Source organism: Astatotilapia calliptera, chromosome 16, assembly GCF_900246225.1.
Source record: "Astatotilapia calliptera chromosome 16, fAstCal1.2, whole genome shotgun sequence".
In the NCBI taxonomy this organism is placed as follows: domain Eukaryota; kingdom Metazoa; phylum Chordata; class Actinopteri; order Cichliformes; family Cichlidae; genus Astatotilapia; species Astatotilapia calliptera.
In genome coordinates this window covers 26,592,656-26,608,045 of record NC_039317.1, presented here as the reverse complement: position 1 = coordinate 26,608,045, position 15,390 = coordinate 26,592,656, and the positions used below count along the sequence as shown (strand labels likewise).

Sequence of the window (15,390 nt, the reverse complement as noted above, 5' to 3'; positions counted from 1 at the left end):
ACAGTAAAAGTGTGCTCTGAAGTACAACAAGATAAATCACTCAAAGTGGAAAAGGCGGCACTCCATGAAGGCATGTTTGTGAGTATTTAATTATAATTCCAGGGCTGGATCGAGCTCCTACAGCCACACAGTAAAGAATATGATGATTTTAATGAGCCTGAAGCAAGTTACAGGGAATTAAATTTTGAAATAGTAGAAAGGGAGCCTTTTTTTTTGGGGGGGGGGGGGGGGGTATGCAGAAAGAACATCAACTCCAGCCTATTTCAACACAGCTATTAGAGTCAATTTAATACTTAAGACTTATATAAGGAAAATGAACATGTGTTAGAAGGCATGAGACAAGTACAGCTGAAACAACCAGTGCCACCTTAAAGTGATTTTTCATATTTGTTTAATTTACAAAAAATCAACATCATAATGATTTTTAAACAAATGTAATGAGCAATTATACATAGACAGCATTTTAACAGAGCATTTTATGGTGTGGCATGTATACTTTCACATAATAGATCTTCCTATTTCTATTACTTTGGACTTGAATTAAAAAGAAACTAAGTAACTTCAGTAAAGAAAGACACGTTGTAGTAAAAGTCAGTAGGTGTACTTACTAACTGACAACTTGTGTAATGTGAAACTGTTATGAATGGTGGGAGGAGCCAGAGATGCTGATCATACCAGCACCACAAACTGTATAAAAGATGGGAGCAGCTTGCTGATTTAAAAAGAGAAGCCAAACCAGAATACCTCCATTCTCTCTAAAGGTCAGCAGGGGGCGGCTCCTCTGACTACAAAAAAAAACACTTCCTGTTGTATAGACATCTATTTGAAATTGGCTCTCAGCTCCCTTGCTTTGTGACCTCAGTAAGCACTGTTGACTTCACTGGCTCATTCACCACTTTCAGTTCATAATAAAAACTTGACATGCTAATCGTTAGGCTCAGAAGGAGAATCATCTAGGGCTTGTGGTTTGCTCAGTTTCACAGTTTGACAGTAACCACTGACACGTCACATCCAGCTTAAAAAACACCAAGAAGGTGACAGTGAAAATGCTCAGCTCAAGGCTTCATAACCAATGGGTGACCTCACTGTGGCTACGTCCATGTTATTTATGGTCAACACTAGAGAGTGAGCCATTAATGAAGCTGTAAAGAGGTGAGCATGCAGAGCAAAAATATAACTTGCAGGGAAAAAATACTAAAACATTTTAAACATTATTTTTCTAGCAAAATGTTTCTATCAAAATTTTACTGAAGCAATAAGAAAGAACAAAGTGTTGATCACAGATTACATACAATTTTTTTATATAGAGACAATTCACAACGTCTTCAGACACTTTATCAAACCTATGAGAAGCATTTGCAGTGGTGTGGAAAAAAAACTCCCTTTTAACAAGAAGAAATCTCCAAAAGAAGCAGGCACAAGGAGGGGCAGCAGTCTGCTGTGGTTGAATGTGCGGTGAGGTAAAAGAGAAGAGAAAAAAGGAGAGTATAGGGAGACTAAAACAAAAGAACTATAACAGAGAGAAGACAAAATTTAATGGCATGTAAAAGTGGCAGATTAACAGATTAGCAGATTAGAGAATAAGAAGAAGGGGTGAAGGAGAAGTGTTCAGTGCTTCATGCGATTAATCTACATGCTCAGCAATCACCCAAATGAAAATAACAGGGAGGACAGGACTCCCGGAGTCATTCCCCATGTTGGAGCAGAGCTAGTGGATATGTGATAGAAACTTCAACACGCTGTGGACATCCAGAGGGACAATGTGAGGGTCTGAAAGACAGAGAGAAAAATTCATGTTGATATTTAAAGAACCAGGTCCAAGAACAGGGTCAAAGATCAGTGGACAATCACAGCAATGCTGAAATTGTGAATGAAATGATTTTGACAGCGTGTGAAAGGGAAAGTGATGATGCACTGAAAACAGCTGGATAAGGGCAGAATCTTCCTGCCTGAACGTCTGCTTTGTGGTAGAGGTCAGACACAGGCCAGAGAGCATGCACAACCGGACTGATATACTCAACATGTCACATCAGGCACAGGTGAGCCCCGAGACAAAAGGACAGGGAGGAATTCTGAATTGGAAAGTGAGCAGGAAAGAGAGGGAGATTGAGAGAAAGCCCTATTTTTCTTTCCATGGTTTCCATAAAGGCAAGCTCTCTGATTGCCTGTGTCAAAGTGACAGAGTCTTTTATGAGCACTTGGCGGGTCCCCGCCCTGGTTTGTATTGCTGGGCAGTGATAGCAGCGGCCATTGTTGGACTAAGGAGAGAGGAGCGGCCCCGTGCTATTGAGAGGGGAGGAGCCCAGCCCCACTTGCCCGTCCGAGGCAGTGTGTTGGTTGAATAGGCAGCTAAGGTGTCCATGCCCCCCAGTGCCCTTCAGTGTGGGAAAGCCAGTGCAGAAAGCACCTGCAGCACCTTGACAGCAGCTGACACAGGATTGCGTGCTAGTTCTGGACGCACAGGCCACGTGACCTGACACTCCATGCTGACGGGTACACTAGGAGTGTCACACTCCCATGCCGTGTTAACATCTCTGGTCAGAGATCAAACGGATCAAGTTCACACACACCATAACATAGGATACACACTGCATTGTGCATGCTCATAGAGATATAGTATAGAATACACCAGCAGTGTAACCAGACACTCTTTGTGGTACAGTAGATATACAATTGCTCTTATACAATTATTGCAGTGCACATGTATACAAGTTATCCAGGAACAAATTACAGCACATAATGCGGCACGCTTCAAAGCCACTCAGAAAAATGTGCTTGAAATGGTGCTAAAAAGGCTTTTGTTTTTAAAAAATGAATATCCGAATAATCAGCCGATCTGATGCTTTTAGATGTTCCCAGGTATAAATTAAAGACAAAGGGAGAGAGGGCGTTTGCTGTGGCTGCACCCTGACTGTGGAACAGTTTACCTCCTCACGTCAGATTCTCCAAAAGCCTAGAAACTTTTAAAACTGCTCTTAAAACTCACCTCTTTTCATTGGCTTTTAGAAAGGTTTAATTTATTTGTTTATTTATTTTTTATTTGATCAGCGAGGTGTTTTTATGAAATTGTGTTCTATTGTATTTTTATCTGTATTTACTGTACAGCACTTTGGTCAGCCTTGGTTGTTTTTAAATGTGCTCTATAAATAAACTTGACTTGACTTGACTTGACTAGAAGAGACACATGCAAGGAGAACATTCACAACCATGACACTAAAGTTGGAGGAAGCCATGAACACTCCTAACGACAGAGTTCCTGGAGTTGATTGGGTGATTTTATTGAAAGTAAATTGGGTGATTTACTGTAACCATAGCCTGCTCAGAGGAGGATTTCTACCAATTAACTCATTAAATAGGGAGCAGTGAATGAGTATAGCTAGAGTGAAAATATCCTACATACCTAACATTTCTAAACTATCTGACAATATGAGAGTCAACGCAGGCAGTAAAATAAAAGTGACTCAAGGAACTTTAGTCACTGTCCGTGGAACATCAGCTGGATTGGACTGCTTTGGGAAAGTAACACAAGAGATGATGTCATTTTCCAAATGTAGTCATTTCTGTCGAATGTACGACCTCCATCTAGGCTCAGAATCACCAACAATATTTTATACTGATTTCAGTCAGAGCGTCAGTCATTCTCAGTCATGTGTTCCCTGTAAGGTTTCTGTACTGCAGACTTGACATTCTTCACATTCCTCCCTACGATGCACAAATGGGACCTCACAGAAAGGCAGAAAGACCGTAAACCAAGACGACATTCCTTTCAGCTGCACTCGATACTGTAGGTAAGCACTGCAGGAGAAAAGATGGCCATCTTGAAGGCAGTGTTGCATAATCTTTTAAAGAAAAAAAATGTCAGTATTACAGTTCACAGGTGTGCAAAGCACGAGAGAAAAAAAATAAGAGAAGGTACAAGCAACTTTTCTTATTTTGAAAATATACTAGGTAAAGTTAATCTGTACTAATTTGGCCGTGCATATTTGGATATTTTAGAAACAAGGAGTTCACAATAAGGAGATGATGACACACGTAAAGAAAAAAAACAACTAAATAATTAATTAGTAGATCACCTTCAATCACTTATTTTAACTCATTCAGATCTGGAATACTCATTTTTTTCTCAACACTTTGAGAAGGAAGAAAAAGGAAGAAAAACATCTGACAATAAATCTGTGCTGCTAAAATAAATGCATGACTTAATTTAAAATGTAACATCTTCACATTTTCCTATATGTGCTTATTTAGCACAAAACTCAACACTAATCCTACCTCTAACCTTGAGAAAGTTGTGGGTTTGAGTTTAAGGTCATATTTAAAGAGAAATCAGCCTCTCCCCCCAGGTGTCCTTTGGCACATCTGTTTAGTTAGTTAGCCATCTTTCAGTGACAACCTTTTTCTACTTTTTCTACTTTTCTATTCATCCAAAAAAAGGCCTTGTATTGGTATGCTTGTGTTGAGGACCATAGGCAGAGCCTGATGAAGCTCTCTCCAGTAATGTTGCCTTCATGCCCAGACCACTCTTGAAAAGCAGGGTTTGTTTTTTTTATTTCAGTGAGACTTTTAGCTGGAGAAATAAAGGATCCATTATATATTATTTATTCTGAAAGTGTTCACATACCCAGAGAGTAAGATGGCAGATTGAGAGCTATGCTCCTCCAGCATAAAGGTTTACCATTATCATGGCATGCTTTCATGTGAGGGGTAATAGAGAACTGAGCAATGTTTTCCCACAAAAACATTGTCCATGCTTTTGTGCTTCTCCACTGAACTGGATAACTGGTATCTGCCATCTCTCCCATCTTTTCTTTATTTGTTGTGTAGTGTTTAGACTATGGATGCCGCTCCTCTTTACCATGCGTCTCAGATGGGTCTTTGAAAAGTTCCTTATCGATGTATTATTGTAGGGTCTTTACCTTTTAAAATACAGTAACGCACCTTGAGGTGACTGTTGTTGGGATTGTATGATGTAATTAAAACAAAATTCAATTTCATTGGTTCACTGACTTCTCTGATTTCTCTCCTTTTCCCTGTAGTAACTTTACATTTTGATAAGTTTTTTTTAGAGAATTTGTCTTATTTCCTGTATGATATTTAACCATTAATCGCTGTTAGAGGGAAACCCCTGCAAATGTTGGCAAAATGGACAAAAAAAAAAAATCAGCTGACATTTCTGAAATTTCTCTTTTATGTAGGATTAATATTATCAGTCATTCTTTCTTAGAGATGACTCCTGATTGGTCGCCGCTGTTTCCTGGGACAACAAGCGGCAAAGCCATTTGACACATGACAAGCAGCTTGAACTAACTTGTTTTCTGATGGGAGGGGGGACTCAACTGGGTTCACGGCAGTGTGGCTGTTGTTCCAGCACAGAAGGATTACAATTAACCAGCCACTCCTGTTGGGCTTAATGACCGAGCACGGCAAAAGCCAGCAGCAGGGACACTTCCTGAACAGCGCCGGGTTAGCCCTAATTGGTTCTGGCACAGCAATCCTCACTGCTTATCTCATAGCCAGCTGAGAAAAATCAGCAGTGAAGTGTGAATCAAAACATGTTGATTGCAGGAAATTCAGCAGCATACCTGATGAAAAGGCTTCTTTTTATGGCATCATGAATAGTCACACTTCCTCAGTTTTGTTTTTTCAGACTGCTGCATTCCGATTGTGTGTTTATGTATAATTATTATTTACATGAAGTATGGAGAACTTATTTTAGATATGTACTGTAGAGGGCTTTAGAAACAAATAAAGCCATAAATTGCATATGACAGGGACTCCCGGAGTCATTATTTTAATATAATAGGGACCCTGTCAACACATGTCCAAGCTCAGAGTCAAATGGGGCTGGGGGGCTTTGGATGGGAGGTCCAGGGGATTTGGGTAAACCATCTGTTGACCAAAGCTTTTGGGAAAGAGCACTAATATGGATTTAGGATATTATTCTCTCTGCAGGTGGGATGGTTAAAAACCCCTGTGGATTTCTCTGTGAGGAGGGGGGGAGCCTTAAGAATAAAAAAAAGATTTCAAAAGAAGGACAAGGCAGCATAAGACCAGACAAAGGCACTGCATTACTGAGGTTTTCCTTAAACCCTACAACATGCTGGAAGCGGAGTCAAGTAAGAGCTGGATCAAATGGGATGGAACAAAAAAAATGGAAGAACAATAAAATACTTCACTGCAAATATTTGATTATTTTTGAGGTGAAGTTTCTTTCCTACTTTCAAATCCTGGCCAGAATAGCAGCAGCAACATTTGGAGCATCTGGGTGGATACCCATATAAGCCAAGACCTTGGACTTTGGTAAACCCAGAGACCCTAGTGTTGGGTCAGGATCTCTTTGGTTCACTTGCCGCCTGGGGTTATTCCAAACGCATCCGTCTTTACTGGGCTTAACTGTGATTTGCCCCCTTTTGCTTACTTGTTTGTTTATCAGGATTGAACTCCAGAGCTTTAAGCTGCCAGGTGCTTTCACTCTATCTCCGGCAGGAAAGATGCACAGCTGCTCGCATCTGCATCGAGATAGCAGCAACAGGACTGTACTTCCTGTGGCCACAAATAGGCCGGATGGCTGTTACAAGTTTAAATATAATCATAATCTCCTTAAACTCCCAGACTCCCAGTAAACTGGCTTCCATGTGACTCTAAATATTACTTCTTTCTGCAACCTGCAGCTTCTAGCCTATGTCAAAACAAATCATTAATGGTATTTGCTACAAATGCTTAACTGAAGACTTAACAAACTGTAAGCCTTGAGGGAAAAAAAGGATTTTCGAGTCACGTAACGCCCAGTAACAAAACATGACTTATAGAGCAAGGTTGAATTCAAGATGAAAATGTGAAATATCTTCAAGATTGTGCCATATGGTCTGTTTTTTTCCTGACACTAATATTAGACACTGAGCTGAACAAGATTGCCAAGCTATAGCATGTACCATCATGCTATAGCTCAACATTAAAGCAAAACACTTCTAAGAATTCAAATCACCAAAGAAAAAAAAAGGTGGTGATAATGTGAAGCTCTTTCCCAGCTCTCAGTCAGTAAATTACAGCTTCACTCTAATCCAGCTCTGATCCCATCTCTCCCTCCCTGGCATCCTCCCTCCCACCACTCCATTCCCCAATCTGAGATACTGAGTGAATTGATTCCGGGAAAATGTCTATTTCAGGAACAGATTGTGGCATTGTTGTTGACACAGTGTGTTAATGTAGAAGTAGACATAGCTAACACACTGGGGTACTTTAATGATTAATGAGACAGAAACACATCTGTCATGTTGGCTTTCCTCTTCTGACCTAATCATATTTAAGGCATTTTAAAGCAGATCTTTAAAACATTGGTCATCAGAAAAACTCGGGAAAGCTTGGTTGGATTAGAGATGAACTTTGTACAGACATTTATCAAGTAATTGATGGATTCCTGTGGAAATTTAAAGCAGATTAATTTACTGTTTTGCATTTTGTAGCCTTAACTTGACCATTACTATGACCATGTCTTGCCTTAGCACACCACACTCTGCTATATGTGGTGTGCTACACTTCTGGCCCCATAAGCAAAGCTAGCCGGGTAATGCTAGCTAGCTTAGTTTTCAAGCTACATCAGTAGACTGTATGGGTGTTTCGCAAAGACACAAATATCTGCTAATTTGTGCTTAGTAACATCCAAATAAAATCCTAGTATTTCACTCACCAAAACTGGAGCTCAGACTTCTTGACTGGTTTTTGAGTACAATTAACTCCATAGCTAGTCCAGAGGTCCAGTTCAGGAACTCTAGCTGAAGTGAAGCTGACAGGTAGCAGCTACAAATGTAATCATCTACCTGACAGTCAAAGAGGCCACACCCCCAAAAATATTAATCTTAGACTTTAATAAAATATTTCCCCAAAATACATTTACAAGAAAACTACTCTGTATAGGGAATTAAGTGCAGAGACCAAAACTTATTTATTATTGAATGCTCAGATGAGACATTTTAAATATGGAGGTCTATGGATTAACATCCAGTGGTTATTTGAGTGTGTCAGCATTGGGCAAACTGAAATTTTGACCTTAAAAAGTACATTCATCATGATCTGTGTTCCAATTTCCAAATAGACAGTCTAAAAGCTAATATTTTACTCAAATCTGTCAATCACCTCACACTGGTACCAGAGTAATATGTACATCAAATGCCAGTCAGTCCAGTAGATTTTGGGGTATTTTACAGGATAAATACAAACAGTAATACAAGATTACCAAAGTATTTAAAGGTTTCATGTCAATCAATTTAAATACTGTAATTATTATAGTTTAGATCACAGTGGTGGACATGTCTTAAAAACACATCCTTGAAGTGACATCTTTCATGTAGGTAAAAATACTAAAATTCTAAAGTCAAAACAGCGAACATTAGAGGGGTCTGTCAAAAATGGAGAAAGAAAGCTCTTAGATGGATTAATTGCTCCATCATTAAGCCATTAAACACCCATCTCGGTCAAGTTATGTGTGGGGGGCCTTGGAATTAATTCATGGTCAATAAAGATGACTTAAAGCCTGATTAGTGGACTTTAACCCTGCTAGATACAGGATCTGACTGAGGTGAACCCATAAGGATACGTGAATCCAGCCACTTAGGGGTCTCTGCGGTTTAGGGTTGATTAGTTTTGCGGATGTCCTTCCTGATGCTTTGGGGATATCCTGCTGCTTTCTGGTAAACATTTCTGGTTATACAGTGCAAGAACAAAAACGTTTCCCAGCAAGCAGTTTGATCAAAACTGCATATGATCTTATAACCCAGATTTCAAAAGATTTTGCAGCTCAACATAAGACATAAAACTCTCTAAAAATGATTTTATTGACAACATTTTGAACTGCACAGTAGACTCATTTGGCTCTCTGGAAAGTGGCCAGACAGAATATTTTGAAAGCTCCACGTTACCCATTAGAAAAGGAAGAGCACGTCAAAGTAGAATGTGAGCTTGATTAACCACAAGTGATGTGCTGATCAGGGACACATGAGACACTGTGTCAAGGAAACAAGACAAGGAAATACAATCTCTTAAACTGTAATTCAGAATAATAGGCTAACTTCCTCTTGGAATGGTTCTGTTTGATAGTTTAATTGTTTGCAGACATGGGAGTGAGCTAAGTGGAATCTGGCAAGATTTTTCTCTCCGGGATTAATAAAAAGCATGTTTGGAGGAAGCCCAAGAAGGTCTTACAATCTAAAACCAGTCATTACAGCAGAAAAACGATTGGCATCCCATTGAACTAAGGAATACACACATTAAATTCTTCCAACTTAGATCAAAAATACCTATCAATACTTCAGGTGAGTATATATGCATTGTGTATATGTGCAATTCTTACAGTTTTTTTTATATTTTAATGTCAGTGTTAGTTTTTAATCCCCTTGTTTAAAGCCATTTTAATCTCTACCTACCAACCTTCATTTAAAATAGCCTTTCAGTAACAACATTAACATCAGAGGTATGCTTGCTTTTAATTCTGTGTTTGAGATAGCTGCCTCTCTTATCCCGTATCCTTTTAAAGTGTTAGCTACCCGTTGATCCATTTTCTTACACTTGTCCAATTCATGGTTGCCCACGGCCTGGTGCCTATCCCACCTGCTAAAGGGTGAGATAAATCATGGACAGATCCCCACTCTATCTGAGGATTAGCACATAAAGACAGACCACCCTTTACACTCAACACATGCAAATCCAGGCAATGCCAACCTCCACAACACTACTGTTCCCAGAGTCAATCTGTGACTTTATAAATTAATGCAATGTGATGGAGTCCATAGGCACAATACCAGACAGGATAGCAAAAAGTTTGCCAAGTTATAAATATATCTCTAAAAAAATATCTGGCAAGAGCTCAGTACTATTTTAGGAATTGACACAAAAACCTCCAAAATTACATGGAAGCAAATCCTAAAAGATTAGGTCCATGCAACACTACAGGATGGAAAAAGGAGTGGGAATAGTGTCTGAATTATGTGCAGTGTTCAGTCATCAGACTCCTGTGGTAGCTGGTGATTCAGAACTATGAATTAAAATTGAGCACATATGGGTCTGATATCTCAGATTAGGTCCAAACGTGGTGCCTAACTCAGAAACGTCTCTACTGGAATACAAAAACACAAGTGGTATGGAGGTTAGCTATATTTATGACACAGATGAATGTTTATGCAAACAGTGGTTAAAAAGTATATCTCCGGTTGAAGGCTTTGTTCCATCTGCACCCAAATCAGATCCTTAGGACAGGCTGCCCTCACTGACATTTGCAAGTGTCCTTGATTTGTGTCTAGCTAATTTGCATGTATTAACAATGGAGGCATCAGTAACTATGTAGCTATGCTGGTTTCTACTGCAGAAAAATGAGAAGTGAAAATCCACCAAACGTGCACTGTCGTGAAGCAGAAATATATTTTGGTTTGTCATCTGTCAACATACTGTCATCCTCCATGTTGTCCTCCATAGCCATATTCTAGTGGCAGCAAGTATTATGTTCAGTGCAATATGATGTCATCCTTTCATGTGCAGCCTGTTCTCATACATGGGACATCAATTAGTGGCATTTTGTCAAGGTTCAAGGTTCTTTAATTGTCACATGTGTAGCAGCATGTATGCAGCATGTTGTCTTCACTGGGTTATGGTTTTGTGAAGTGGGTCTGTCATTCACTCATTGTAATATTCTGGGTTGCTGCAGTTTTTTGTCCATAAACCCAACCAGTGAAAATGGAAGTGAAAAACGGTAAAACACAGTGGTCCCAATGTAGTATGAACCAGAGTCTCCTGGTTGACAGACCTGGAATTTATGTCACTCCTCAGCCTCCTAAAACAGACTTTGGACAGTGTCGTAAAAAATTTTCCCCTTCCTGATTTATTCGTTTATTAGTGCATATTTTTCACACTTAAACGTTTCAGATAAAACCAATAATACTGGTCAAAAATAATCCAAGAAGACACAAAATTCATTTTCAAATGATTATTTTGTTCATTAAAGGGAAACATCTTCAAATCTACCTAGCCCTATATGTGGAAAAAGTAGTTTCCACCTAAACCTAACCCAGAAAAACTTCTGAATGAAAAGCAATGCTGACAAAAAAAATAACACAAAAGACTCGTCTCACATTTGCCAAAAAAATATTTTGATCATCCCTAAGATTTTTGAGAAAATATTCTGTGGACCAAAGAGATAAAAGTTCATCTTTTTGGAGGATTTGAGTTCCATTATATCTGGTGCGAAAACTAACAGCATTTCATAAAAAGATCATTATGTCAACAGTCACTTTAGGACCTGGATGACTTGTTATAATTGATCCAACCATGAATTCTTCTCTCCACCAGAAAATCCTGAAGAAGAATTGGGTTATGCAGCAGGAGAACGATCATTGCCAGTTATAACAGACATGTGATTGCAGTTCTTGCTGCCAAGTGTGGCACAACCAGTTATTAAGGTTTAGGGGGCACTTGCTGTATTACACAGGACCAGATAGCTTTGGATGTCTTGATTAAGAAGGATTTGGGGGATTTTGAGTGCAATCACATTTCAAACAACCATCAAAGGCATTCTGAAGATGGTCCGAGTCTGTTTGTCCATCCATCCATATACTAAACTCCTCCTGTTCAGGATTACAGCTGCAGCCTCTCCCAGTTAGGATAAATCAATAAGCAGGGTACACCCTGGACAGGTTGCCAAACCAGTGATGAATTTCTGTAGGAATTTCTGTGTAAGTTTGAGAGAATTCGATTTTGAATTTTAGTCTGCTTAAATGCCAAATTGTGTGTTTTTAAATTAAAACATATATACTTGTATGTGTATTGCTCCTCCTCAACCGTGAAAAATGATGGCGTTTTCTATAGTTGTGTGCAGTATTTAAAGACGGTGAGTGAAATCAACTTCACATTACAGTATGGGAGCTCTACCTTATTTCAAAGTTAAAGCACTTTATACAACATTAGTTTAGCAAACATTATAATAAATAGACTCCAAAAATATCACAATAAGGGGCCTAGTTTTTTGTTTTGTTTTTTTAGACATATTGTTCTTGGTGTGTCCCATACACCACACAGTCACAGTAACACTGGTTTTAATAACAAATGTACTACAACTCTGGACATAAGAACTGACTGGGAGTCAATAAATCACAGCAGCCTGTTATTGGCTAAACATTGACATTGTTCTTGGCCACACAGTCACTGTAAACTGTTTTAATATTTTAATAAATAATGATCTCAAAATGGGGCAGCAAGGTGGCACGGTGGTTAGCACTGTTGCCGCACAGCAAGAAGGTCCTGAGTTAAATTCCACCATCAGGCCGGGGTCTTTCTGTGTGGAGTTTGCATGTTCTCCCCGTGTTTGCGTGGGTTCTCTCGGGTATTCCGGCTTCCTCCCACTCTCCAAAGACATGCAACTTGTGGGGATAGGTTAATTGGATAATCCAAATTGCCACTAGGTATGAATGTGCAAGTGAAAGTGAGTGCGAATGGTTGTCTGTCCCTGTGTGTTGGCTCTGTGACAGACTGGCGACCTGTCCAAGGGTGTACCCTGCCTCTCGCCCTATGACAGCTGGGATAGGCTCCAGCGCCCTCCGCGACCCTGAAAAGGATAAGCGGAAGCGAATGGATGATCTCAAAATGTATTAAAGGACTTTAAGGTAAACAGTCTTTTTCACTTGCCACAGCAGTGTTCCACACCTGAAATGCATTCACAATTAGTAAATGAAACAAGTCTCACAACTACAATCCTCAGTATGCTGATAAAAATGACAGTATCATAAGGAATACCTCAATATTAGCAAGTAAAATCACAAGGGCTTTGTTTCCATTTACAGTGTAAAAAGAGTGATGAAAAAGCCAAGACAGAAGAAACTGGAAGAATAAAATGAGAACATGAAATAACTGTATCGAGTAGTTGTATCCAGAATAATATATTTCCAGTGTCAGAGTTTCACTGCAGCTCTAATATTAGCAGACCACAGTGGAATGACAATGCTGATCTGAGGGCAGTACATCAGACAGAACCACTTCAACACTAAACTGACAGAGCAGCATGTCTGTCCCCTTTGTTAACACTAATATGCTTTATGATATATACACGCACAGTATATCAGGCTTAAGTACAAGCACTATTCCTGCTTCCTGCTCGTTGTAATGGAAGATTGGAGCCAGTAGTGTGCTTCTTTGCAGCTGTACTAACCATTCAAATATTCCTGGTTAGCAGTCATTCACCTTCATTTCTAGTCAATTTAATTCAAGTGCCCATTCACAGCAGTTGCCTCCAGGCTCTTTGCATTGTAAGATTAAGATTTTAGTGTATTGGAGACAAAACCCCAGAAATCCGGTTCAGGCTAACCTGATCCAGTCCTAAGGAAAGCTTTATCAAAAGGAAAGTTGTAAGCCTAATCTTAAAAGTTGAGCGCGTGTTGGTCTCCTGAATCCAAACAGGGAGCTGGTTCCATAGAAGAGGGGCTTGATAGCTGAAGGCTCTCCCATCCATTTTATTTTCAGAAACTCTATTAGGATAATAAGGTGGTATGAGGTATTTAAGATATGATGGAGCCTGATTATCCAAGACTTTGTATGTGAGAAGAAGGATTTTAAATTCAATTGTGGCTGTAAAAGGGAGTCAATGAGGAGACGCTAATATGCAAGAAATATGTTCTCTCATTCCAGTTCCACTTAGTACTCCCACTGCAGTATTATGGATCAACTGAAGGCTTTTTGTGTAGATGTTAGAGTGATCTCATAATAATGGATTACAATAGTCAAGCCTAGAAGTAATAAATGCATGAACTGACACTTCAGCATCACTCTGAAAAATTATGCTTTTAGAGATATTACACAGATGAAAGAAAGCCGACCTACATATTTGTTTAATATGCACATTGAGGGACATACCCTGGTCAAAAATAACTCCAAGAGTCCTCGTGGTGTTACTGGCTGCCAAGGTAATTAAAGCTAAAAAATATGTTGGTCCTGGCACAGAACCCTGTAGAATTCCACAACTAACTTTGCAAGCGAAGAAATTGGAGTCTATCTGATAGATATGATCCAAACCACTGTACCACATTTCCTTTAATATCCACTGTGTTTTAATCTCTGTGGCGAGAGTGCAGTCAGCGATATTAAATGCTGCACTGAGGTCTAACAGGACAAGCACAGAGATGAGTCTACTGTCAGAGGCCGAAGATCATTGGTACTTACTGGTTGTAACACTTCACTGCCACTGCTTCGGTGCTATGCTGAAAAATACATCTTGACTGAAATTCTTCAAATAAAAATGAGACTAATAATGTAAACAAATCAGCAATAAGAAACTTTTTAGCAAGTTTGACATAAGCAAGCATTCCTGTATTTAATACTCAGTTCACGAAATCCCTGCTTTTTGCAGCGCACAAATTCTGACAGGATAATGTCTGCAATCTGTTAACAGAACGCAGCTGACCTGTAACTACAGTATCTGCTCATATCTTACTTACGTATTTTTGTTTGTTTTGCTGGATTACAACATAATTATAATACCATACAGGAGACAAGAAGGAACAAATCTTCTTATCAAAATAACTGTGCAGTCAAACATGGCATGCAGATGGAAAATATGCTTCTATAAATATGGCAGTTTATCTAATCAGGTGACGGTGACATGATAGCTCATAACAAACTGAACATAAATACGGGTGTTTTCAAATTATATCATGCTAACTTGAAATCAAATAAGTCGGAAAAGATGAAGCGCAATCTTTGGTTTTGTTATAAAAAACAAATACTTTTGAACTTCGTTTTAAGAAATCACAGAACTTTTCCCACCTTTTGTAGTGAATGTGTTATGTGATCTATGGGAAAAGCATTGAGGATAGAACTACAAAGAAACTTTGAAATGGGAATTCACAGAAAAGAAAATACTTTTAGAAATTCCCGTTGTGTAGCTCTTCTTTCATGTTCACCACAGTACCCTTATCAAGTCTTCCTTCAAGCTCACACAGAAGTATCTCAGGGAATCAAGGGAAATTCTATTTGCCACCCAAAACTGCCAGGTGTGGCTGTATGCTGCTGGGAATGCATTACATACAGTTAGGTGCATAAATATTTGGACAGAGCCCATTGGTTCTGTACATCACCACAATGAATTTTAAATGAAACAGCTCAGATGCAGTTGAAATACAGACTTTCAACTTTAATTTTGTTCACTGAACAAAAAGGTTGCATAAAAATGTGAGGAACTAAAGCATTTTTCTTTGTGTTAAAGTGTAATGGAAAAGTAGGAATAAAAGTCCCTGTCTATAGGTGACATACATACAGAGGATTTTTTTGTTCATTTTTATGCCTCAGTGGTAATTGAGATTTAACCATAACCAAGCTAACGTCAAAGAAAAATGTATTTTGGATGAACCATTTAATCAA

General features: G+C 39.1%; 1 long non-coding RNA gene across 1 annotated transcript in view; it reads right to left on the bottom strand.

Annotated features, from left to right (window-relative positions):
* Window positions 1–475: 475 nt before the first annotated feature.
* Window positions 476–15,390, bottom strand: part of LOC113008262 (uncharacterized) — a 44,406-nt gene continuing 29,491 nt past the window's right edge. The window contains exon 3 of the long non-coding RNA XR_003270000.1: window positions 476–1,770. This is a non-coding gene — a long non-coding RNA (uncharacterized LOC113008262). The remainder of the gene's footprint in view (window positions 1,771–15,390) is intronic.